General features: G+C 33.2%; 1 protein-coding gene, 1 long non-coding RNA gene, 1 other non-coding gene and 1 pseudogene across 4 annotated transcripts in view; 2 read left to right on the top strand and 2 right to left on the bottom strand.

Annotated features, from left to right (window-relative positions):
- Nucleotides 1–24,660, top strand: part of Vha100-2 (V-type ATPase subunit a family protein Vha100-2) — a 170,050-nt gene that overhangs the window by 32,806 nt on the left and 112,584 nt on the right. The window contains exons 1-2 of one of the 2 annotated variants that reach the window (XM_076392789.1): nt 14,294–14,396; nt 14,662–14,809. The exons of the other annotated variant lie outside the window; for it this stretch is intronic. The gene's annotated coding sequence lies outside the window, so the exon portion shown is untranslated. Of the gene's footprint in view, nt 1–14,293; nt 14,397–14,661; nt 14,810–24,660 lie in introns of those variants that run through there. 2 annotated transcript variants of the gene reach the window in all.
- On the bottom strand, nt 8,436–11,082 carry LOC143188492 (uncharacterized). The gene is made up of 6 exons (XR_013003532.1): nt 10,765–11,082; nt 10,566–10,692; nt 10,251–10,385; nt 9,113–9,725; nt 8,648–8,756; nt 8,436–8,553 (listed from the first exon to the last, which is right to left on the bottom strand). It is a non-coding gene; the product is annotated as an uncharacterized LOC143188492 (long non-coding RNA).
- Nucleotides 12,441–14,077, top strand: LOC143187673 (uncharacterized; annotated as a pseudogene).
- LOC143188563 (U4atac minor spliceosomal RNA) lies at nt 18,256–18,384 on the bottom strand. Its single transcript, XR_013003545.1, has one exon. It is a non-coding gene; the product is annotated as a U4atac minor spliceosomal RNA (small nuclear RNA).

The raw sequence follows: 24,660 nt of genomic DNA, 5'->3' as shown, positions 1-24,660 counted from the left end.
CAACATGCTACATGATTGGTCGTTCTAGCACGACAACGACCGCAAACACACAGCCAGATCAGTTAAAGCGTGGCTGCAATGTAAAGAAATTAAGATTTTGGATTGGCCTGCTCAATCGCTGGACCTCAATCCAATAGAAAATGTATGGAGTGAGGTAGAAAGATTAATGAAAGGCAGAAAATTTTCAAATGGTGACGATTTATTTGCAGAAATAAGCCGAAATTGGATGTCTTTATCCGAATCCTATCTGCAAAGACTTATTACAAGTATGCCAAGGAGGTGCCAAGCCGTCATTAACAGTAAAGGATGTACAACTAAATATTAATAAATTGTTCGGAAACTTTTGTCGGGTCATATTTAAGGCAAATATGTAAAATTTAAATATAAGAAAATAAACATACTTTTTATAAAGATGATTTCGGTGCATTCCTGTAGACCATTAAATTTTCTATTGATGTGCATAATTAGATTTGCTTTTAACTCCAAATGAAACACATAAAATTGCATGAAATACAAAAATTGATATCGTTCGGAAACTTTTGTCCGCAACTGTATATTCTGAAATCGTATTCCTATGTGTGAATTGTTCTGTCGTTTATTTATGTTCGTAACAAAGTCCGCAATTCTGTATGGAAAACTGTTACAGGTTAGCTTACGAATGAAAGCTACAGTGAGTGTAAAAAATATTCGTACAGTAATCAACTTGAACAAAAACTTTACAGAACTTTGTTTAGTACAAAAATAATATATGTTAACAAAAACATACATACATATATTTAGAAATCTCTAGAACAAATATCATTAGTAAAAATTATTTATTTATATTTATTATGAAAATATTAACAAATTTCCAGAAATTGGCGTAAAATATACACGTATTCATATACCTCTAACTTTGCAATAAAAACTATAAATTTTAGCATATAAATGTAACAAGAATCAATCTATTTGCTATTTTAGTATCTAGTGGGATTCCCTTTAGATTGTATAATTGCTTTAAGTTTTTGCGGCATCGAATTTACTGAATTTTTGGTTATAGTACTGGAATTTTTGTTCTATTCCTCTAAAAGTGCATTTTTTAAATCTTGTTTCAAAGAAATGTGATGATCTTGAATTGTTTGTTCAAGCTGACTCCATAAGTGCTCTATCACATTTACGTCTGGAAATCATGGAGGGATTTTTAACTGCTGCCGCACATTATATAGGATCCAGTGGCGTGTATTATAAGCATTATGCTTCGGATCATTAGCTTGCAAAAATATATAATTGTCCTGTAACTCCATTTTATTTGCACTAGCCTGAAGATGCTCTTTTAGAATATTGATGTACATTTTATGATCCATGATATCATCGATAAAATGGAGGGATCTAACTCTGCTCGCACTTATACAGCCCCAAATTCTGACCGATTCTCCTTCATGCTTTAGGGTCCGCTTCAAATTTCTTTTTTCATGCTCGATATTATTTTTCCGCCACACTGTACATTGTTCGTCTGATCAAAATATGTTATATTTACTCTCATCAGTAAATATAATACGGCTTCAGTACGAATGCGTATTACACATAAATTTTCCGCTAATTTTTGGAAATTTGTTAATATTTTCATATTAAATGTAAATAACTAGTTTTTTGTTAATGACATTTGTTCCAGAGATTTCTAAGAATATGTATGTATGTTTTTGTTAACATATTTTTGTAATAAACAAAGTTTTGCAACGTTTTTGTTCAAATTGACTATTGTACGAATACTTTTTACACTCACTGTATAATTTTTGTGAGCTTAACGTGGAATTATTGAGTCCATTTACTCTCGGCACACTTCGCCAAACGAGTCTATCTACGCTCGAAAACTATTATTGCAATGATTGGTTATTAAAATAAGGTGTAAAATAAAGAAAAGAGTAATTAGTACACGGGCTCCCCTCACATATCTCGCAACATATAGGTCGCTTCCCATTGCTGTAAGTTCGGGCCGCGAGCGCGTTCGCCGTCCACTTGAAAGTGTCAACTCTACGAGCAGGAGGGTCTGAAGTGCCCAGCGGACCTGCACCGTGATCTGCTTAATCACCAAACGAGCCCGGCAGACCCAAAGCGACCATGCACCTATGCTCGCCTAGTGGGAACGTCTTTTCGAATAAAATTCGCCGAGCACGCACAATTTATGACCGAACGAGCCCGTTACAGCAATGGGAAGCGACCTTATCGACGAAGAATGGCGATTATGGTAGAATTAATTTCAACAGGCGGCTCAGGGTCACTCAGCCCCTCACGCGCCTTTCTGGTGGGACAGATGAGTAAGCTCACGGATATTCCACACGCGCGGTAAGTGCGTCCGCGCGCACGGGGAATTGCCGCGGTGGGAGAACCCACCAGAAAGGCGCGTGAGGAGCTGAGTGACCCTGAGCTATCTGTTGAAATTAATTCTACCATAGTGGAAGCCAGGATATGTAGGATCCTTCACGGTTCACGAATACTTAGATAACGAATCAAGTGAGATACAGTACTGTTTCGGAAAACGGCCGAGTTTTAAGTCTTAGAAAAGGCTCGCGACTATCTTCGCCACTTAGCGGGGGTCTTCTCGTCGTGTAACTGAGTAGGTCCTTACAGCGATCAGCTATAAATTCTTCTGAATGCTATTGTTATGCGCCGAGCGGGTTGAGACGCCCGAGCGCGAACATTTATAAAATTCTTGTTTCTAATGTACGTAAGAGAGGATGAGAAGGGTTTGAATTTAAAAGTAAATAAAACTTGAGAGATTATTTCGAGTAGTTAAAGGGATCGGTGGTGCTACAGTCCCATACGGGTCCTTGATCAGCTGTATTCCAAATCCGAACAGGATAAAGGCCGAAAGAAAAAAATTAAAAATAATGAATATAAAATACGTAAATTGTATTTATTGATGAATCTAATTAAAGATCGAATAATAAAATGTTTCAATAAGAACGTGTATAAAAATGAATATATATAAAAATATGTAGATAGATAATATAAAAAGTATATATACGTATAAGAGTATAGGAACAGAAATATCTAAATTAGTACGTGCAAACAGACATTCATTCTCCCGTTTATAGTGGAATAATTCAGACCAGAGAAATTCCCACAGTCTTTAGACTATCTGAAACTATTGCCACTCGTTCTAAAATGATTAATTTTAAAATTTCAAAACGAAAGAAGGAAACAATATTAATTTAAAGGACTCACCAGTAGAATTTCTTTTCCTTTAAAAAAAAAAAAAAAAAATCTAAAAATAATTTTGACGTCTCACTTTTAAATTTTTAGATACTGGTTAACCCTGTATGGAAGAAAGAATTAGACACTTATTCGCACATACACACACTATGAATTTAATTCTTAATTAATCAGCTATTTTATATGGAATAGATTGAAAATAATATATATATTTATATATATAAACCAAATTATAACAAAAGAACAAACAAAAAATTTGAATTCACACGAACTTCCTAAGTCCTTTTCTTCCTACTTAGTGATTTTAAGAAATAGAAGAAAACTCTATCTTTAGAAGATCGCGGACTTACGACACGCACCTCGCGATTGTACGTCGACAAGTGAAGCGGTATCACGCCTTCGGAAGGATCCAGGATCAATCATTCCGATTATGGAAGGGTTATGCCGCTGCTTCATTAGCTAATGAGAGCGTGCTTTTGGCCCTACCGAGCCCGTGATTGGTCAAGTTCTAAGGTTAAAGAAGCCTGAGTAATGTGTATGTGTGAACATTCCAATTCTCTCTTTCACATCATAAATTTTCTCACGCGACGCACCACCCAACTCATGACAATCTTTTGTATATATCTGGTGTATCGCTTTACAATAACCAATTAGCCGAAAGAGTTTTAAACATCGTCCACAGAGATTCGAGGAAGCTGACCCTCAGTGGTCTAACGGGTGTTCTTTAAATTTTAAATTTAAATATTCATTTGGCAAGGTTTCCCACAACGCTTATGCGTTGCCAAATTTTCAATAACCAAGAATTGTAAAAGTATGACCTTAACTAAGAGTGTCAAATTCCGAATCTCATTTATACATATTTGACAAATGAAAAATTATATTCAGAACGTGTCACCGCGTATACAATATGATCCTTAATTTCATACTACGCATTTGTGAGATTACGCTTTGGTGAGACTGTACGCTGCGCAATAGGACCACGTTGATTTCAAGGAAGGAATGCGTGCGTTATGTTAACAAGTCGATCGCGCCGTCAAAAGAGATATTTAATTTCGTAAACTCAAAGGCCAAGATTACGCTCGATTAGGGAAGTTCCCACAATGCTTTGCATTATCGAGACGCAATTCAACCGAGTTATATATAAATAAAAAAAGAAATTTAAATTTTTTATGTTCGGTACGTAACACTATCGAAGTGTCGTATGCCAGGAAAAAGACAGAATTAGGATATTTTTTCTCACTTTGACCTTTAAGTACCTATCCTTCGTGCCTTGATATATAGTAGTTGCTCAAACGAGAGCCGTAGTTCGGGTTTGGGTGCGAACCTTTATCGTGACTGGTTGTCCATTCGGTTTCCTTTGCTCTCGGCCGCGGAGATAATTGGTACATGGTAGCAGAAACAAAAAGAAACAAGAATAAAAATATACATAATACAGAATTATATATTATTTTACATATGCAAGAATATATTAATGTAAATCATATGCAATAAAAGTTGGATAACTGCCTGAATCTGTCTATGGCGTAACTGCCTGGTAGCCATCCCTACCACTGAGGGAGGACCCCCCTCGAGATGCCCTGACACTCGAACCGATGTAGGAACTTAGCAAGGTAAACATAGCTGAGGTCGTGCATCGGTGAGATAATACTAATGCAAGGACAACATTTTTATACCTTTTTTTAACGAAATGTTTATTAACGTAGTTCTGAGGTTTTTCTGATTAGAACGAGACTAAACACGGTATAATTTGGATAATATTTAATTATTAATATTAATAATTGTGTACCATAAATTACAAATATGAGTTGTATGATACATTCAAAATAATATTATATTAGAACATTGTAAAACATTTGTCATAATCATAATTATATCATTCTTGTTTCGTTGTCCATAGTTTACCGATTTCCTAAAATATTTAAATTAGTTATTAAAATTAAAATTATCTATATTTTTTAAACAAAGTATAATTATACACTGGTGCACAAAATTAACGGTCCACTAAAATTTTGCGAAAAATTTGGTTATCTTCAACTAGCTGTATCTCCGTGAAAAATAGGTATAAAACATATTGAAAGCAGCCATTTTTTAGCTTTAAGTTTCTAGTTTTTAAATCATGTACCAGTTAATTTTTTGTGCAGTATAATGCAATTTTTTCAAGATAAAGCGCAACAAAAAAATTTTTTTAAATTTTTGTCAACTTTGAAGTGATGCATGGGATGAAAGCAATTTTTCTTCACGAATCCATTTAAATGCTTTTAAGGCGGCAACTTTTCCCTTTAATTTCCTTTTTTTAGATTTGTTCTATAATTTTTTGTTACTACGTTATTTACTGTTGTATGAAAAATGACACTTTTAATGTTGAGCACCTATAACACTGTTCGACAAATTTTGACTTTTTTTCGATTTTGTAAGCGTGAATAAACATTTCTTATAGATTTCGACGTGCTGATTACGAATCTGCAAACCGTTTTTTCCCAGAACGTACAGTTTTTGAAAAAATCAATTTTGAAAAAAATGACAAATTTTCAACTTTGGGATTTTTTTCTGCTTTTACCGTAGTAGTTATTTAGTTGCTCTTTGCACGAAATGATTCTGTGGACTCTCCCGAATAAAATAATATAAATAGTTATTAGATTATAAACATCGAAGTAGGTTTAAATAACAATTAAAGTGAAAAGGACATCCAAAACGCACCCACTTTTGCTGATATTTTTCACTTTATTTTAAAAAGTAAGGGTCTAGGAGAAAATTTGACTATACCACGCGATAGAGCAAACCTTTCTACTGAGGAAAGCATCAGGCGAATGTCCAAAATTATTTTTGTTTTCAATATAGAAATAAAATAGTTTGGCGAAACGCGCGGCGGAGACAGTGGTACTCAATGGCAACGGCGCGCGCGGAGGACGCTTCGCCTACCGCCTGCCGTTCAGCGGTCCCTATACGCATTGACGTCATTGAGTACCACTGTCGCCGCCGCGCGTTTCACCAAACTATTTTATTTCTATATTGAAAACAAAAATAATTTTGGACATTCACCTGATGCTTTCCTTAGTAGAAAGGTTTGCTCTATCGCGTGGTATAGTCAAATTTTCTCCTAGACCCTTACTTTTTAAAATAAAGTGAAAAATATCAGCAAAAATGGGTGCGTTTTGGGTGTTCTTTTCACTTTAATTGTTATTTCAACCTATTTCGATGTTTATAATCTAATAACTATTTATATTATTTTATTCGGGAGAGTCCACAGAATCATTTCGTGCAAAGAGCAACTAAATAACTACTACGGTAAAAGCAGAAAAAAATCCCAAAGTTGAAAATTTGTCATTTTTTTCAAAATTGATTTTTTCAAAAACTGTACGTTCTGGGAAAAAACGGTTTGCAGATTCGTAATCAGCACGTCGAAATCTATAAGAAATGTTTATTCACGCTTACAAAATCAGACCCGTGTTGAACAGTGTAATTTACGACTGAGTAATCGTAGGAAAATTGCAAGGGGTGTTTTGGAAAGCTGAAAAGTTTCCTTTTAAGAGCATTTCCTCGAAGTGAGAATTTTTTTTCATCGTATACAAGTCATTTCAAAATGCCCTAGAGAATGAGGTAATTACCGATTTTCACAAAACATGATGCCACTTTTAGAAAAATCATGGAAACATTCAACTGTCCATGTGTTTTTTTACTCCAAAGGACCCTTTACTTTAAAGTGTTTACTAAAGTAGTAAGATTTCTTTTACTTTCTGTCCTTGTTAGTGAATACGCGATACGATCTGTAAACGGCCAGGTCACTTTTTTTTTACGTACGATGCTTCTTCTAAACTCTTCCTTTGGTTCTTTGAAAATAACAAAGATATGCGAAACAAAATGTTCAATTCGCCAAACAATAATTTGTATAAATCTCTCTCTCTCTCTCTTTTCTTTTACAACGGAATCGTGTCCTTCTTCCTAACTTTAACACAAAGTACAGAAAAACCTCAGCTCTAATATAAATTCCGCGGATCCTAGACACGCACTTTGCGACTTTTCGTCGTAAACTGTCGTAGCTTCGCACTTCCGAAAACGTCCAGAGTGGGTCCGCTCCGAAAAGGACCAACGTTTTTTTGCGAAGAACTCTACTGTTAAGTCTTCTAAATAAAGCAGTAGTGTGTGTGAATTCATGTGCTAATTTCCTTACCTCATTCTTTTCGACTCTTTCTCACGTCCTTATGCTCTCGCTCACCTACTATCCGTGCTTGAAACCGAACTCTATGGCTTGCATATGGTATTAGCAATTTTTGTAGCGCTCCTGACGGAGGATATTCCCACACGGCTAGCGTTATCAGGAGACACTACGCAAACAAGATTCAATCTAACAGTGCCTTGATTTTCTCTTTCGTCACATTCCGTCTATTCTGACCGTTGCAAGCGCTATTATATGTATATCCTAAAGAAACTTATGCGACTGACTGACGCTTCGTAAGGCTATTTATATTACGACGACGATTCTAAGGAAAAAGGGATTTCGATTCCATCTAATTTGTAAGTAATTCATCTCCAATAGCACTCGATTTGGGGATAAACCCACAATACATGCATGTATTATCAAGGCACATTATTGCAGAGCAATTAAGCAAAATTAAAATTTTTGTTTGGAACGTAACAATACGCTTGCTTTAGACCGCCGTTATAGTGTTTCTATACGAAAGTCTTTTTGCGAATATGTGAGAAACTAAAGCCGACCGCCAATTTTGTCAAAGGAAAAAGTTGCTTAAAATGTCAGGATTTATACATATATGAAAATTGTCGAAGTCAATGAAGACCCACATCGTAGGCAATTTTTTTACCGATGATGATTTTAACATATTAACCTTTTTAGATTTGAAAAGTTTAAAAAATTTTAAACTCTGTTCAAATGTACTCATATGTCATTTTGATTTCACATCTTTTTTATGCAAGTACTTTTGGGATACTGTTAGGATATTTTTGTTTTGATGTTTTTCACATATTTAGCGTAATTTCTTTACTTCTTTGAAGTTTTTTTATTTGAATCTCACTTCTTTTTGCAAAGATAATTTGCATGTTTGCAAAATATGCATGTTTTGACTTTTCTTTAAAAATTAATTAATGCCAAATACCACTGGAGAAATATGAGGAGAGAAGGAAAGGTACAGTAGGAAAATAATCTTATAAAATCCAAATTTATATTCCTATAAAATGTAAGTAAAAAAATTTATAACAAACTTTATTTCCTGTTTGTTTGTATTTAATGTAAAACATTACTGTTTATTTTTGAATTCAATATAATATGTAGACACGTTGGATAGTAGGGGTAGTGGTCCGAATTATTGCGTTGTCCTTCTTACAACAAGAAATATTTGTAGAATAACACTGCAAAATCGTAAGACATTTCAAATTCTGACAACTTACTTTATCTGACACATGGAAACTTATGATTTAGTGAGTACAACGATTAATACTTTGCCTTTCAATTGAGTTTAATTTGCTATAAATTCATTTACTGTACAATTTAGTTATAAGCTGGAAACAGTTTGATGGTATAAAAACATGTGGCAATTTGTTTTTCGACTTTCCTGAAAAATAATGAAAAAGGACTTAAGTCACGTTGGCTCTTAGTCAAAGATGGGCAAAATTTTTATCTAAATAAAAATTTTAAATAACGAATAAAACATAAAAAAATTATTCGACATTCTTCGAATAAGAATAATTGGGATTATCTTGATATCTTTATAACAAATTATTGATTTGTGGTTTTGTTTATAATTCCAAGGGCAAAACATCTACCTGTCAATTGTAATTACTAATTGTGCCGGTGATTTTGAAGGTCACGAAACCATAAAATTTAGATGTTTGTTTCATGTCATAACTATTCATACCAGAGATTGGCAAAAAATTATTCAAATGCAAAATAAAACAAAACACATTTTACCTTTATTTGTTATTCTAGCTGCAGATGATTTCAGTATTTATTTGTAACTTTTATTCGTGCAAAGTTGATTCTCATTTTCATTTGTAACGTTTATTTGTTAATTCTTATTTATTATTTCTACCATGATTTCGAATAATTTAGACATTTTTCTCTATGTGACGTTGTCAGTTCGTACGTTAAATAAATAAATACTTTCATGTATAAAGCACGATAATGTTATGGCTTGCATTTTATGATGCTTTAAGATTTCAGTGCTAACTGAAAGTCATGATATTGAATGTGTACATGTGTAAGTAATCTGTGTTTGAATCCGTATGGTGGTTAATACACGGCTGCACGTGCACTGAAATATATGTACATTAATAAATATGCATGGATATATAAGATTTCAATTTGTGTGATTGTTAATGTATAACAAAATACTCAAATATTTAGATACATTTAGCCATCGATGCCTGGGATTTAGTTCAAAATGGAATATGATGTAGCCTATGTAATATTAAATCATTATTCTACTGATTTCGAATTTCGATTTTAGATCTTTCACCGAGTAGGGAAAGGCTAAAAATATATTCTAATGTACAATTATCCCCATCATAAGCAAATGAGAGACCTGTAACAAAAGAAAAATATAAAGATATTTTAATGGACTTATACATCCCATCCATTCATTATGAATATTTTAAAGGCATTAAAGTGTCTAGAGAAGAAAATTTCCTAAAAGATTTGTACTAAATAGTAGGAATATCAAAGGAAATAATTAAAAGAAAATCTGATTTTAATAAATTGTTTTACAATTGTTAAATTGTTTTACAATAATTTTGTTGTTAGAATCACACTATCTGGTAACATTTAATTGTTTGGATTGAATAAGTAAAGGGGTCAAGATACCTCCGATCTAGAAAAGGGGAATAATTTATGACTATTTTTGAGACCTAATCGAGTCAGAAATCGCATTAACATTCGTTCTCGATCCTAGGAAAAATCTATGTTCTGAAAAACCCTAGGCAGAATGACGGTACATTTTACCTTTCTGTTTGTTGTTACGTCAGTTGTCAAGACAAATAAATTCGTTTTAGTACCATTATTTAATTCTTTCTCTATTGTGAAATATTATTGAGAACATTTCATTGCTTACTTTTTTGTCCTCATCATCAAATATCCTTTTCTCTTTTCTTCTTTTCTTATTTTGTTGTATTCCTTTCTTGCATTCTCCATATCTGTTGTTTCCCTGAAGGTATTCCATGTATGAGAGTCTTCTTGTTTGGGTTTTCTAACAAACAAACTATAATTTTAGCTTCTAATCTTTAGTATATAAAAAATAGATATACAGTATTTCCTTCACGTAGTTTTCATCAATGTTCACAGAATATTAGACATTCCATACTGAAAAATAAGTTTATGTGAAGAAAACACTGTATGTTATGAAATTATGAAATAAAATCGATAGCACCTGATTTATAGCAATCTAGTACCATATTGTTTTCCTTTTTCTGGTATGTAGTTGTACGACATTCTTCTTTCGTTCTTTCTTTTCTATTCTCTCTATGCTATTAGCCTCTTTTTTTCTATTCTTATGTCTACAATTATTGTTTAAATTTTTAAAATTTGTAAGAGTCCATATTAGTAGCGAGGTAAATTAGGGATTATACTTATGTCGGTAAAGAGAAGCGAGAGTGGAGAGACGTGGGCTATCGAGCGTGATTGAGCCAGGATTAATCATTGTATGACATGTGTCTGTGGAATTAAAGTGAATTTAATTTCAAAATTAAAAGTGAGTCGTTTCCACCTGATCTATTGTTCCTGGCAATATTATTGCAAATTTGCTTTTAAAATCACTCGTTTCTGGAACATGGTGTCCGACAGTTTATTCCATCTGAGTAGATTTGTTATCGTTGCATATGAAAATAATCTTTCTACTGGCACTGAAAATGGTAACGAAGTGTTGTACTTGAAAAAGATTTTTTTAATTTCAGAATATTTTTCTAGGACTGTACAATCTGTGTCTGTGTCGTTGAAAACATTTCGTTTTACAGATAAAATACATAAAAACATAAAAACATTTCGTTTTACAGATTAACCTGGTATAAATTTCATTATGTATATTTAGTAACTACATAGTAAGAAAATATTTACTAACTAGGACAGAACGTACTGACCTATAACTCTGCTTTTGAATAATAATCAGTAACTTCCTTCATAGAATTATCGCTAAAAAATCAAGAAGGTTGTGATTGCAAATGTAGAAGCAAGGAGACTCGCCGTTGGTCTTCATTTCTTCTGATACTACTTTTTTCAAAACATTTATTACTAGGTTGTGTTGATAATCCTCGATACACACACAAATCAGCGATTCTGGAAATGCAGATGTGTTAAGGCACCAAGAGTAAGTTTGTCAGTTTCTGGCGTTATAAAATTAAAATGATCGAGTCTCCAAACTATTAAGAAGACATTCACTCACTGGTTGTCAGTATATCCACGTGTTTTCTGATAAATTTTTGAATTTCCTTCGTAAGGATAGCAGGTACGGTAACAAAATTCTCTAAAAAATGTCTTTTTTGCAAATCATTTTTTTTAAAAGCATTTTTAATTCCCAGAGCTTTTCCGTGTTCTGTGATTTTTTCATTCGTTTTTAACAATTTAACGATGTCTTATCGTACAAAGAATTTTATCTGGTTTCGTCAGGTCTTCGCAATGTATGGCCAATAATTTTATTAATTATTTCTGTAGAGTGGTCTCATTGCCACCTTCCAAAGAACGTTACATTTCTCCATTGTTTCCCTATGAATAACTGATAGCAGTTCATTTCTGTAGATCATGTTTATCATATCCGTCGTCACGCGCAGATTGATGGTGTGTGTGGAACACCGAATATGATGCGGTTACACAATTTTTATGAAAAATCTATTTTCCCATACTGTTACTTTTTCCTCTTCTTCGCTAGAAGTAATTGTTAAATCTTCTGCGGAATCTTCATAGTTTTCATCGTCGGTTCTAATCAATTTTTACTTAATGTCAAATGTTTTAAACGCTTTTGCGAAGTTACATACATTGTCGGTAATAATAGCAACGACTTTTTCATTCGTTAGTCCAAATTCTGTGTGTATAGTATGCAGTAATGTGTGATTCTGCCAAAGGTATGCATCCCCCTAGAAGGACTACAAGCTGGTGCTACTGATTTTCTTTCGTACGAAACATTTTTTAATTCACTTTTGATATCACAAAAAAAATTTGTTAACTAGGAGCCGACAAAAATTTAATAGAGAAAGAAAAGCGACAAGAAATTGGACTTCAACAAAAGAAGCTTTGAAGAGGACGATGTGAGGCCATGATAGAAGAGCAAGGTGTGACGTGTTTTTATTTATTTTCTTTTTATTTATTTGTCTCAGAACTACAGTCCTCGTCAAGTAGTGGAACAGAAAATACTTGACTCGATTTAGACTTTTCTGTACCTGAATGTTTTAATGAACCTGGTCCAAGCGGCCCAAATAGACCAAGAAGAAGAACGAAACAAATTATTACGGATAAGCTTGTTGCAGTCCTAAATTCATGTAAAATAAGCAATCGTGATGCAGTTCGCATCATAACTGCTACTGCTAAAGCTCTGCAACTGAATTTAGATGAATATAATTAATCGTACTTCGATACGACGTTGTCGACATCATCTTCGTGCAGAACGTATCATAAAACTACGCAAAGAAAATGTTACCACTCGTAATAAATACGGAATTTATAGATAGACTATCTGTCATAATTACATATAACAACATGGAAAAGCTTTTAGGGATTCCTGCGATTCCAAACAGTAGCGGCAAGGACAAACGTCAGCAGTTTACCACTTATTTCAAGATTGTGACCAGACAAAATACAAGATCTGTGCCGTGACTCTACATCTTCAAATACAGGACGATTACAAGGAACTTGTGCACTGTTAGAACAAATGATGAGATGAAACTTATTGTATTTTCCTTGTTATCATCACATTTATTTAATAATTTTAAGAAGTGTATTTGAAGAAAAACTTTTTAAATCATCTGATTCCTGAAATACCTATTTTTAAAAAATTTCAGAAAGCTTGGTCGAATGTTAATAAATTAAATTTTAAATCAAGTGTTGAAGACAAATATGTTCATGAAAAGCTCCAGGATATACAAGCAAAATTAGACTTCTGCTTGTACAATATACAGCAGAAGCAGCCACGAGAAGGTTATCAAGTATTTCTAGACTTGAGGATAATTTTTCTTGGTGGATCTCTTTCATGAGGAAACACTTTCCATATTCCTGGAGCTTTTTATCATGCTAGGTGGATGGCCAAGGCAATTTATTTACTTACAATATAGTTATTCCGTCAACAATTTCCATTGGACAGTAGTGAAATAGTAGGAGTTAGTGGTATATGAATCTTTTTATAGCTAATTTATACATTCTAGCCTGGATTAATGTACCCATTTTCAGGAAAGCACCACAACAAGATCTGATATTCCTACAAAATTTGTACTCGTATTCTGCGATTGATGAAAATATTAGTAGAATAGCAATGCGTAAATTCTGTGGCCACTTATGGTATCTTGCACCAGAAAATGTGGCATTATCGTTTTTCGATGAAACAATACCTTTGGATACAAAGAGGCGTATGATTGACGCTCTACAAAATGTGAATGTGGAAGACTCTACAAAAAGTTTTAATGCTTTCACAAAACGTAAAGAATTATTTAGTTACAAATATTGATAGCTTCATTACCATGGAAAGTAAACAGTTTTTTAAAAGGTACAATATACCTACAGACTTTTTAGACAAGGATCCTTTATTGTGCGAAAGCGATATATGTTTATCTTGTATCAGAATATAATAATCTGCTAACCAAAAATGAGGAAGAAAAACAATGTATTTTACAAATAATAAAAGATTACAAAAGACTTTATCCTAATGTAAATAAATGTACCTTAATAGAAAATGTATATTAAAGAAAGAATGGCGGTATGAGTACGTGGTGTGTTCCGTTGAACATGTAAGAGCAATTATATTGTGTGTTTTATATTTAAATCACTTTAATTATATAATAGTTATGATGCAAAAGAGTGTAGGGTAAAGCTATACAATACGCCCCGGTTGACAAAACGCCTTACTATTGTATTGCGCATATAAGTAAGGATACGCCGTTGCAAACGACACATTCGAACCTGCCTCAGTCGTCCACAGGCACTGGTAAGGTACAAGCGTAATTTAATAATTGTATCAAAAAATATTCGAAACTTTTTAGTTTTGGCTTCTGAACAATTTGCGGTGAGTACTAAACAAATTTAGCTTTTTAAGTCACTATTTCTTGTATGATAAATTAACGTATATGTTTCAAAAGTAGAAAAATTAACCTCTTTAAATCAATGTTACCCACGCCTCTTGCCAATGCTTTATTGCCAAATTTACGCTGAGGCGTTTTGTAAACAAGAATTTACGAAACGTTCCAACCGTTGTTGAATAATACACTCCACGTTGAAAATCATATTGCTTATCCGTCATGACGCATTTTCTTTTTCTTAATTGTTAATAGAAATTCCGTGAAAATATGTAAGGACTACATTAAGGACATCATGGCCTGAGAAAGATCTCAACGAGGCAATGGAGAAAGTAAAACTCAAACAAATGGGAGTTAATGAAGCTTCTAGAATGTTCAATATACCTTCAAGAACTCTAAAAAGGTATACTAGTATAGGAAAATCTAAAGTTCTTCTAGGTCGTTCAATAGTTTTTTGCAAAGAACATGAGAAAAGATTGGTTGCCCATATAAGAAAGTTAGAGAAAGTTGGATTTGCATCGAATTATAAGGATGTTAAAGAATTAGCCTACCAATTTACTGAGAAACTCGAAATGAAACATCAGTTTTGTAATACCTCTATGTCAGCTGGTCATGTTTGGTTAAGTGGGTTTTTGAGACGTAATCCCAAATTAAGGGGGCAGACTCCTTCGAGGCCTACTCCGAATCGATCGAAGCGCTGTTGCGAAAAAACGGGCATTAGTGAAAACATATAATTTATTCATGTACGAATGAATGAATGAATGAATAGCATGAATTTAATGAATTATTTATTCTATATATATAAGTTTTAGGATTTCACATATTAGTATATATATATATGCCCATAATTATGAAAGTGGTCTAAATTGTATATTTCTTATTTTGGGATATTGAAAGGATTACATTTGAATAAATTAGAAAATATTTCTATATTACGTAATATTATAATTAGTCTTGATTAATGAACATTTATTATAAATGTGAAATTTTGTGTGAATCTCATACGAAAATGTTGTTTCTTAGACTACTTTCATAATTTTGGGCACATATGTATTGTTTCATTCGTGATACTCTTTCTTTCTCGCTCGCACCGTCCTTTTCTATATTCCGTATGAAGCAAAATATCGGCTCAAGGCGTATTCAGTAGAGATTTACTGAGGCATAAAATTGTAAATAATGTGGCAACAGCGTGACAGAACTTTCCTACGATGCGATTTGACAATTATACCTTCGCAATTATCATTTGTAATTCAACAGGATAACGCTAGATGCCACATTATCAAATGTCGCATGTATAAATTATATGTTTTCACTAATGCCCGTTTTTTCGCAACAGCGCTTCGATCGATTCGGAGTAGGCCCCGAAGGAGTCTGCCCCCTTAAGGGGGCAACAAGCAACAAGAGCAGTCTCCTTGTGTTTTGAGCTGTGTGCGTGCGCTCACACAAGCAAAGAAAGTCATACACGTATACGCGATGAGCGAGAGAGACAATCGGTTTCGCAAATTACACTTTACGTCTCGACACTCGACTACAAACGAAATTATTTTAATTTTTTTTTATTTAAAAATAAAAATGTTATGAGTGGTATAATTGTAATCTGTGACAAGGTATACAAAAATTAGAATTATTTAAAATAAAAATTGAAAACAAAAAAAATTAAAAGCTACCGCGAGATTCGAACCAGGCACCTACAGCTTATGAGGGAATGCCTAATTCATACTTTCGTGTAAAATTAGTGGATTAAACTATAACTTCTGGAACAATTGCAATTGTTTGTTTATAGTAAATAATAACTATTGAAGAATAATAATTTGTAAATCACCTTTACTTGCTACATTTTCATCGATCAAGAGTCACTCACACTGAACCTCTCGTACTGTTTGCAACGAGTGCAAGACGTTGCGAGTATTCATTAGCAATGTTATAATTTATACATTTAGTGAACAATAAACAACATGTATCATAATATAATGACAAAAACATTATAGGGGTACATATTTTTCGTAAAACCACTCGTTTCAGGGCCCAATTTCGCACAAAATGCAGTTTAACTAGGAATGTTACTATTTTGTTTATAACGTAAAAATTCAGAATTCTATTTTAGCCGTGTTTTGTGTTTTGGTTCATAGTATCTGCATATAAATTTGCAAAATGATCGATCAGCATGTTGTCAGTGAAAACAACGACAATATACTATTTTTTAATATATTTTTTAAATAATTGATATTTTTAAAAACTGCTTACATAGGTGGATTCGTCGTTCAAAAATACACAATCGCCCCATTTATTCATTTTGCTACACGCACTAGTTTTGGAGATATGAAACGAAATATGTCTTCCACCCTCAAGTTTGGGGTGGTTTTCAGACCCTTTAGATGAATTAGAAGCAATAAAAAAAAATACGTGTCGAATATTTTCGGCTATTCTACAATCCTACAAAGTTTCATCAAAATCGGAGACTTTCACCTCGCGATGTTCCCTTGTTAGTAAGAATCAAAATCTCGGCTGGAGTTGGATTCGTTCGAGTTTTCCTGATGGGCAGAATTGTAATATGTACATACATATATGTGGCAACAGCGTGACCAAAACTTTCAATACGTTTTGGCAACTAAGCCTTTCTTGCGTCTGCATTCGTGTATTCGATGAATACTCCATTCAGCTGTCAAATTCTAGATTACATTTACCGACTGGTCTATATTTTCATCGATGCTGATGGTAATATGACCAAATTGATTGAGATATACCATTAACGCTTCTAACGGCAAATCGTTGAACTATTTTTGTGTCAAAACGGGTGCACAAAGAAAATTACACTTTACGCCTTCAAGAAGCGTTAAATTGAGGAAAATCGCATTTCCACGATATTGTGCTAATTCAAGGAAGGGTGCTCTGGTGTGCTGTGAGTGAAAAAACCATTAAATCCTGAGATATTTGCAAAAATGTCACTTCGGCAGCCATCTTGCTAGTTTACAACAGCGTCTGTTTCATGCTTACAGTTTGTAATTTTACAGTTTTCTCAACGTATAGTGTTTATTGGAGTTATAAACGGACCAGAGCACCCTGTAGTGAAGTCTACTCGTGGGTTCTGTAACTGAGAAAAATTCATTTATGCAAGTGTCGAGACGTAAAGTGTAATTTGCGAAACCGATTGTCTCTCTCGCTCATCGCGTATACGTGTATGACTTTCTTTGCTTGTGTGAGCGCACGCACACAGCTCAAAACACAAGGAGTCTGCCCCCTTAAGTCATTTATAGGACATTCAGTTAATTTTGAAAACAGTCTAAGTCAGTTCAAACTTTAAAAACAACATTTTCGTATGAAATTCACACAAAATTTCATATTCATAATAAATTTTCATTAATTAAGGACTAATAAAATTATAAATTAAAATGTCGTATAATGTAAAAATATTTTTTAATTTATTCAAATGCAATTCATTAAATATTTTGAAACAAGAAATATATGACTAGACCACTTTCATAATTATGGGCACAAATAAGTAAAGGATAAAATATTAATTTGAAAAGCTTTGTTTCGACGAGCACAATTAGAATGCAAAACTGTAAAAATTGTTTTCAATCCCTATTTTTCGATAAATATTTCGTATACTGTTAATATTAACAACACGAAAATAAATTGTTATATGTTTTGCTCTTATCATATTCACTTTCTAATTATTAGTATGTAATCTTTATAATTCAATTTAAAAAATTAAGTTGTATTAATCACATTGTACATAAAACTAGTGAAGTGGCGTTCAGAGACTTTTGCTCGTCGGTAGATCTGGAAATATACCTATTTAGCTTACAAAATTAACACTAATTTTAAGGCCTCTTATAATGTAAAGAGGCCTACAAAAATTGCATCTCACATCAAAATAAATACGTGGATGCGAGTTTTATTTTATAATGGGTTTTCAGCAACAGTACCCTCACTAAACGATCATCGAATACTTTGCTCCCCTAGTACAAGGACAAAAATTTTTCGGTTATAATAGTCTTATATAGTTTAGATTCTTATTTTGACTTGCGAGAAAGTACCGCCATCTAGTGTCACTTTATGTACTGTTAGTATTCCATTCATACATAATGGACACCTATTTAGTATTGGAAATACGTAGAGAATGCAATTTATATAACACTATATATACTAGCATATCATTACATTATTATATATATTTACATAATTATATTATAATATTCTAGTATAATATACTATTATATTTTAATAGACTAGTATAATATACTATTATATTATAATATAGTATATTTGTATAATAGTATATTATAGTAGTATATAATATTATAGTATATGATATAGTATTTATAATATAGTATTGTAAGAATGTGATCTAATATTCAGTATTGTTGTGTTCTGTTAACCTGATGTTTTATTAAGTAAAACACTAGCTCAAGTACGAAAACTTACAACTATTTATTATAAAACGAAAACGTACACTTAACAACATACAATTATTCGTATACAAGTCTTAGGCAATTGAATGGATCTGTTGTCAACGAATAGAAGAAAAAGTCTGACTAGAAAAACCGAACATATATGTTCGGTAGTTTTAAGAGTGGGGTTGTTTTGGATTTAACGGATTATCAAAGAATGAGACACTGAAGACAAGGTTCGAAAATAGATAAGCAATGAGCAATTCAGGACAAGATTCACGGATGAATAATGAAAGGGTCTCGTGAACGGAAGAATTTGGGTACATATTGATTAGTAGTTTATGTTTCCAAGAGATATACGACAAAGACCAGGAAGTGGAGGAAAATTTAGGGTTGATATACAACACCTGCCGCTATAAAATTGTTAACAGTATGTTAATAATTAAGTACAGTATGAATAATTTAGAAATACAGAAGTTAAATTAAGCTATAAATGAAGGTAAATAAGCTTTTTGACCAAAAAGAACTTCATATGGTGTATAAAGAGTTGATTTATGAATAGCTGTATTATAACTAAATATTGCCAAAGTAATATAAGTATCCTAGTCTGTTTGATTTTTACATTAGTTATATAGTGTTTAAGATTATCTTTCAGAGTAAGATGAGATCTCTCGAGAGCTTCGTTCGTTTGAGGGCGATACGGTGTGGTTGAAATGTGTCTCGTTTCAAAAAGATTGTTTAATTCTTTAATAAGGTTTGGCATAAAATCTGGATCATGATCGGTCAGGAATGTTTGGGGAATACCGAAATAAAAAAAGATAAAAAGTAATTTTTCGATGGTTGTTTGTGCTTCATGATTTGGAACTGCAAATGCAAATGAATATTTTGTTAAATCATCCTGGGCTATAATGATAAATTGATTACCTTGTTCAGTCAAGGGTAAAGGTCCTACTACATCAATACCTAATATTTGAAAAGGTTTTTTTGTTGTAATTGTATTGTAATCTCGATGGGTTGTTTCGTAGGCTTAAGGGCCTAGGGTAGTCACGTGACTTTTCGAAATTTCTTGGTCGGTATCTGCTGTTATAGTTTTCTTTACAGAAATAATATTATCTACAAACATGTGGCTGCCTAATAAACGCAAGATGGAGCCACAGTGTGATTCCCCCTCCACTGGTGGAAACTTTGAAATAAATCACGATAATTGATTTTGCTATGGTGTAGACTTTTAGAAAATAGAATTAACAAAGTTTGATTGTCATTTTCTCACTTGCCCAATTCGTTAGGGCTTGTTAGAGTAATTCTATCGAAATTCTCAGTCACATAATCAGAATATTGATTTTTCTTATCTAAATCTTCCGACCACAATAAAATTACTACGTCCACGTTTTTATAATAAAACTTCGTAAAGTCTTGATACGTTTTACTAGGTTCTATATGAAATGCAAGTTCAGAGATTTCCTTTGCATCAGAGCGTAATCGCGATAATCTATCTGCTTTAGAATTTACTCTTCCTGATTTGTATTTTATTACGTAATTACATTCGTTAAGACGCAATCACCAACGAACAAGTTTTGAAGAAAGATTTTTATGATTAAAAAGCCACTGAAGGTGTCTGTGATCGGTATAAATTATAAATTCGCTGCTATGAAGGTATGATCGAAAATGTTCTATTGTATTTATAATGGCTAACATCTCCTTCTTAGTCATAGAATAGTTTTGTTCAGATTTATTTAATGTTCTCGAATAATAAGCTACAGGTAAATCCTTATTATTCCTTATTTATGAGAGAACACCACCAATACCTACATTAAAAGCATCACACGTAACAACAAAGGACTGAGAAAAATCAGGATACTGTAATAGAGATTCACTAATTAGAATTGATTTTAATGTCTCGAACGCTTTTTGCTATTGCTCGGACTAAATGAATTCCGTCGTTCGTTAATAATGAAGTTAATGGTTTTGTGATCGTTGAAAAGTTTCAAATAAATTTTCGGTAGGATTTTCTTTGGATTTGATCTGATTCCGTTTTTAGAAATGACATGTCCAAGATATTGACAGGATTCGCGTAAAAAACATAATAATCATATATAATAAAAAAATAGAAGGGAGTTACATTACACGCAATAAGCACGTAATTGTAAAATAATATGATTTATATACATATAAAATTATTATATTGTTGCGAGCAAGAAACAAATAGATAATACGAACAAAAGCATATGGTATAAAAGAAAAAAAAAGAAATATCATAATTCACGTAGCTCTTTGTGCCACGGTAGTCGTAAGGACTAAGATTTACCAAGGTAAATCCACGATATTGACGTGTAATATCAATGTCCTTCGAACTACGCGGAGCGTACAAATGGTGATACCACGTGGTTAACAAAGAGATCAAATCAATATAATATCAGTATATGAGTAATAGCAAAGTCAATACATAATCATTATGAAAATAAAAGTTATAATAGTAAAAGAAACTTACCCCATTCAAGAAATCAATACAAAATCCCAATCGTAATACACAAAATCGAGGTCCTAGATAAAGCCTGGTCATTACATAGGGTGCCTGTAGAAGTTATTATGATATGTTGGTAAAACTGAAAAAAAAGAGAGAGCACACGCAAATTTAAATTTATGCGCACTATATGTTAAAATTTTCATTTTTAAGCACACACTACTGAGTATTACGAAGTCGAATTGTACACTATATGTATGTATACGTTATTGATAGCGTATGCGTAAGTGAGTTCAATGCCTTCGTTTTTCTATTGTTTCTATGAATAACGGGTAAATTAAAACATTAAACTTGGCCAATTTCAATGTTTTCCAACCAATCTATTCCATGTTTTCCATAATGTTCTCAAACATGTCAATATTTTCCTAACTTGAAAAAAAAGTCAGATCAGAGTTGGTCTGGATTAAGCCCTCTTACGTGGTGGAGGTACAGGGGAAGGGGCAGAGCCCCTCCACGGTTCTTTCCTGTCATTTTGTTCATTTTTCTTGTTAATTATGTAAATAATATGAATATTTTTTTATTATTTGATATAGTTCTACAGACTTTGAAGAATCCATGTAACATGTTTATTTAAAAAATATTGTTTAATAAACATTATGATTCATCATTTGAGTTGTAATTAGTCATTACTATTGCTTAAGAATTGATAAATACATAGAATGTTTTAAAAGTGGAATTTTGTCTTTTTGTATTTTCTTCAATTTGAAGATTTTCTATAAAAATATCGTTTTCAATAACATTGCCTAAGGGGAAAACTGATTAAATTAAAATCTTTTTATTAACATTAATAATTGGATTATGACTTGGGGATTGTATATCAGATATTAAGGTGGAAGCTTCCTCATCAAAATTAACATACGACGAACATAAAGATTTTTTAACACGCATATAATACTTCTGCAATTTCCTTTTGCCAGACATATTTAAATGAATAAAAATAAACAAAAACTTATCTAAAGTACCGCTAACAACTGTCACTGTGTCAAGTTATAATTGAATACTTTAACTTGAAACACATTGCGAGGGAACACAATAGCAATGGCTATTGAAGCACTACGGTACATACGACACGCGACAAACAGTAATCAACAACCGAATGAGAATCGGTGCTTTCGTGAGCTCGTGTGCCCCCGCGACAAACGAAGGTTTCTCGTTTGAGAACTGCCCAGTCCAATGCGATATTTATTCCATTGTTTTAATAAGTTAGGAATGCCAATCTGCCAGAAATACTTTTCATTTTACTTGCCCTTATAGAAAATTAATAAAAATCGTTTTTTTCGAAATTCGGGTTTGTTATTATATACTACACGTACAGTTATATGCGTAAGAAGTTGCTCTCAAGAGTTAACAGCCGGAGTTATCAGTAATATTAAAAATATAAATAGTGTTATACACGTAACTTCTTTGTATAAAGAAACTATCAAAATACTTCAAAATAGTAAAAAAAAAATTACGCCAAGTACATGAAAAAGTCGGTACTGTGTCACAAAAAGATGTGAAATCGAAATGAGCTGCAAGTACATAAAGGTGCTTTCCAGCAATATGCAAAGGCGACACTATCTAACGTTATGTAAGCTTCGGTGCTTTCCAACTACACTTAAGATGACACAACTATGCACAGTTAAAATGCTGTGCTTAACTTAGCGTGGTCGAGCTGGTTAAAGCTGCCTTGATGTGAAGGATTCAAGGAACTGGTTAATAAAGCTGCCTTGGCGTGGTTTAGGATCAGTGAGATTGTTTATATTCTGAAAGAAACTCAGAACCTGCCTCTGAATCTCTGAACCTTGAACGAACCGCTGCTGCTGGCGCCATATTTGTACTCGGGAATTGTCTCCTTCTTTCAAATCTAGTGTTCCCCCTCATCCTAGGAGAAGCGTTGTGTCGCGCATACGTGTCCGTGAACCATCACACGATACGGATATTTCGATTAACGTTTGGGTGGATGTAATTGGGAATCAAATAATTGGCCCAACTTATTTATCGACGCGATTAACCAGCGAAAGATATTTAGAGTTTTTACATAATATTTTACTTCAAAAATTACGTCAGTCTATTCCACATTATAGACGGAGATTTACCGTTTGTCGGTCTGCTCCTCATCTATAGCCTCCGCGTTCGCCGGACCTGAACTCTTTTGACTTCTTCCTTTGGGTGGCAGTCAAGAATATCATATACAGTCGTCGTATAGGTTGGACGTTATTGAATTAAAATACAAAATTAATGAAGCATTCCAGATCATGCGGAATAGAGCAGAGATTTTCGCCAGAGTTTGACAAAATCTAGAACAACGTCTGAAGCAATGTCTGGAAAGCAACGGGGGCCATATTGAAGCTTGTTACGAGGAAACGTCTCGTGACCGGGTTTCGTAGTGACCAGGTTGGAGAGGCGTAACGGATAAATAGCACGGACTAAGTGACTTTAACTGTCTCGAAGATTCTGAACCTTTATTCTGGTTGAGCTTGAGCTTTATATACAATTTGGTTGTACAGTCATACAGAGGTTTTTGGGTAGGGCGTACAGTCATAGTTCCAAGGTATCGGAAACTGTTGTGAACTGTCTTATCGGGGGCATAAGGATAGCGGAAGCTACTTCGGTAAGTACATAATATCTCATTGGTGATCTCGTGCAGTGAAAGTTGTTTAGGTCGTTATAAGCTGAGAAGCAAGCAAGACTGCTGCGGTGTATTGATGCCAATGGTACCGTCTTATAGATAAGACGGCCAAATAGAAGATGAAGAATTTAAAAACATGCTAAATAGCAACATTAGAATCAGCAGCTTGTTACTACCTCCGTTATTATGATATTATTGCAGATCAATAGAACACAAATGTCAGTGCGTTTCTTCGAAATTGTAACATCTTCTTTATTAACTTTTTTGGGACATCTACGAGGAAAAATTGGTATAATGTGCATAAACGACCTCGTAAAAATGTCGAAAAAAAGATAAGTAATATGTATTTCTTTATGTGTAGCATGTGTTCTTTATATGTTACAGCATATGTTGAGCACAGTAACCCAAGATTTAAAGATCAGCATAATTGATGATTGGAAAATTAAAAACACGGTACGAAATTGAACAGCGAGATATGAAGTGTAAGATATGAATGATTTGCAATCGTTCAATCAATAATTAATTTCTATCATTATTTATCGCAGTGCATTAACTTTCTACAGATGCACAGGGGTGATATCGGGCATCCATTGTTATCAGGATACTTTTCATTGGAATAATAAAAATAGATTACATATTATACAGAAATTATAAAGTATTATGGACGAATTTCTCGAAAATATTGAATATGCACAAAAATGTTTCAGACGAAAGTTGTTCAGCACCGA

Source organism: Calliopsis andreniformis, chromosome 2 (genome assembly GCF_051401765.1).
Source record: "Calliopsis andreniformis isolate RMS-2024a chromosome 2, iyCalAndr_principal, whole genome shotgun sequence".
Lineage (NCBI taxonomy): Eukaryota > Metazoa > Arthropoda > Insecta > Hymenoptera > Andrenidae > Calliopsis > Calliopsis andreniformis.
The sequence above is the reverse complement of the archived record's forward strand: the minus strand, read 5'-3'. Positions and strand labels throughout refer to the sequence as shown.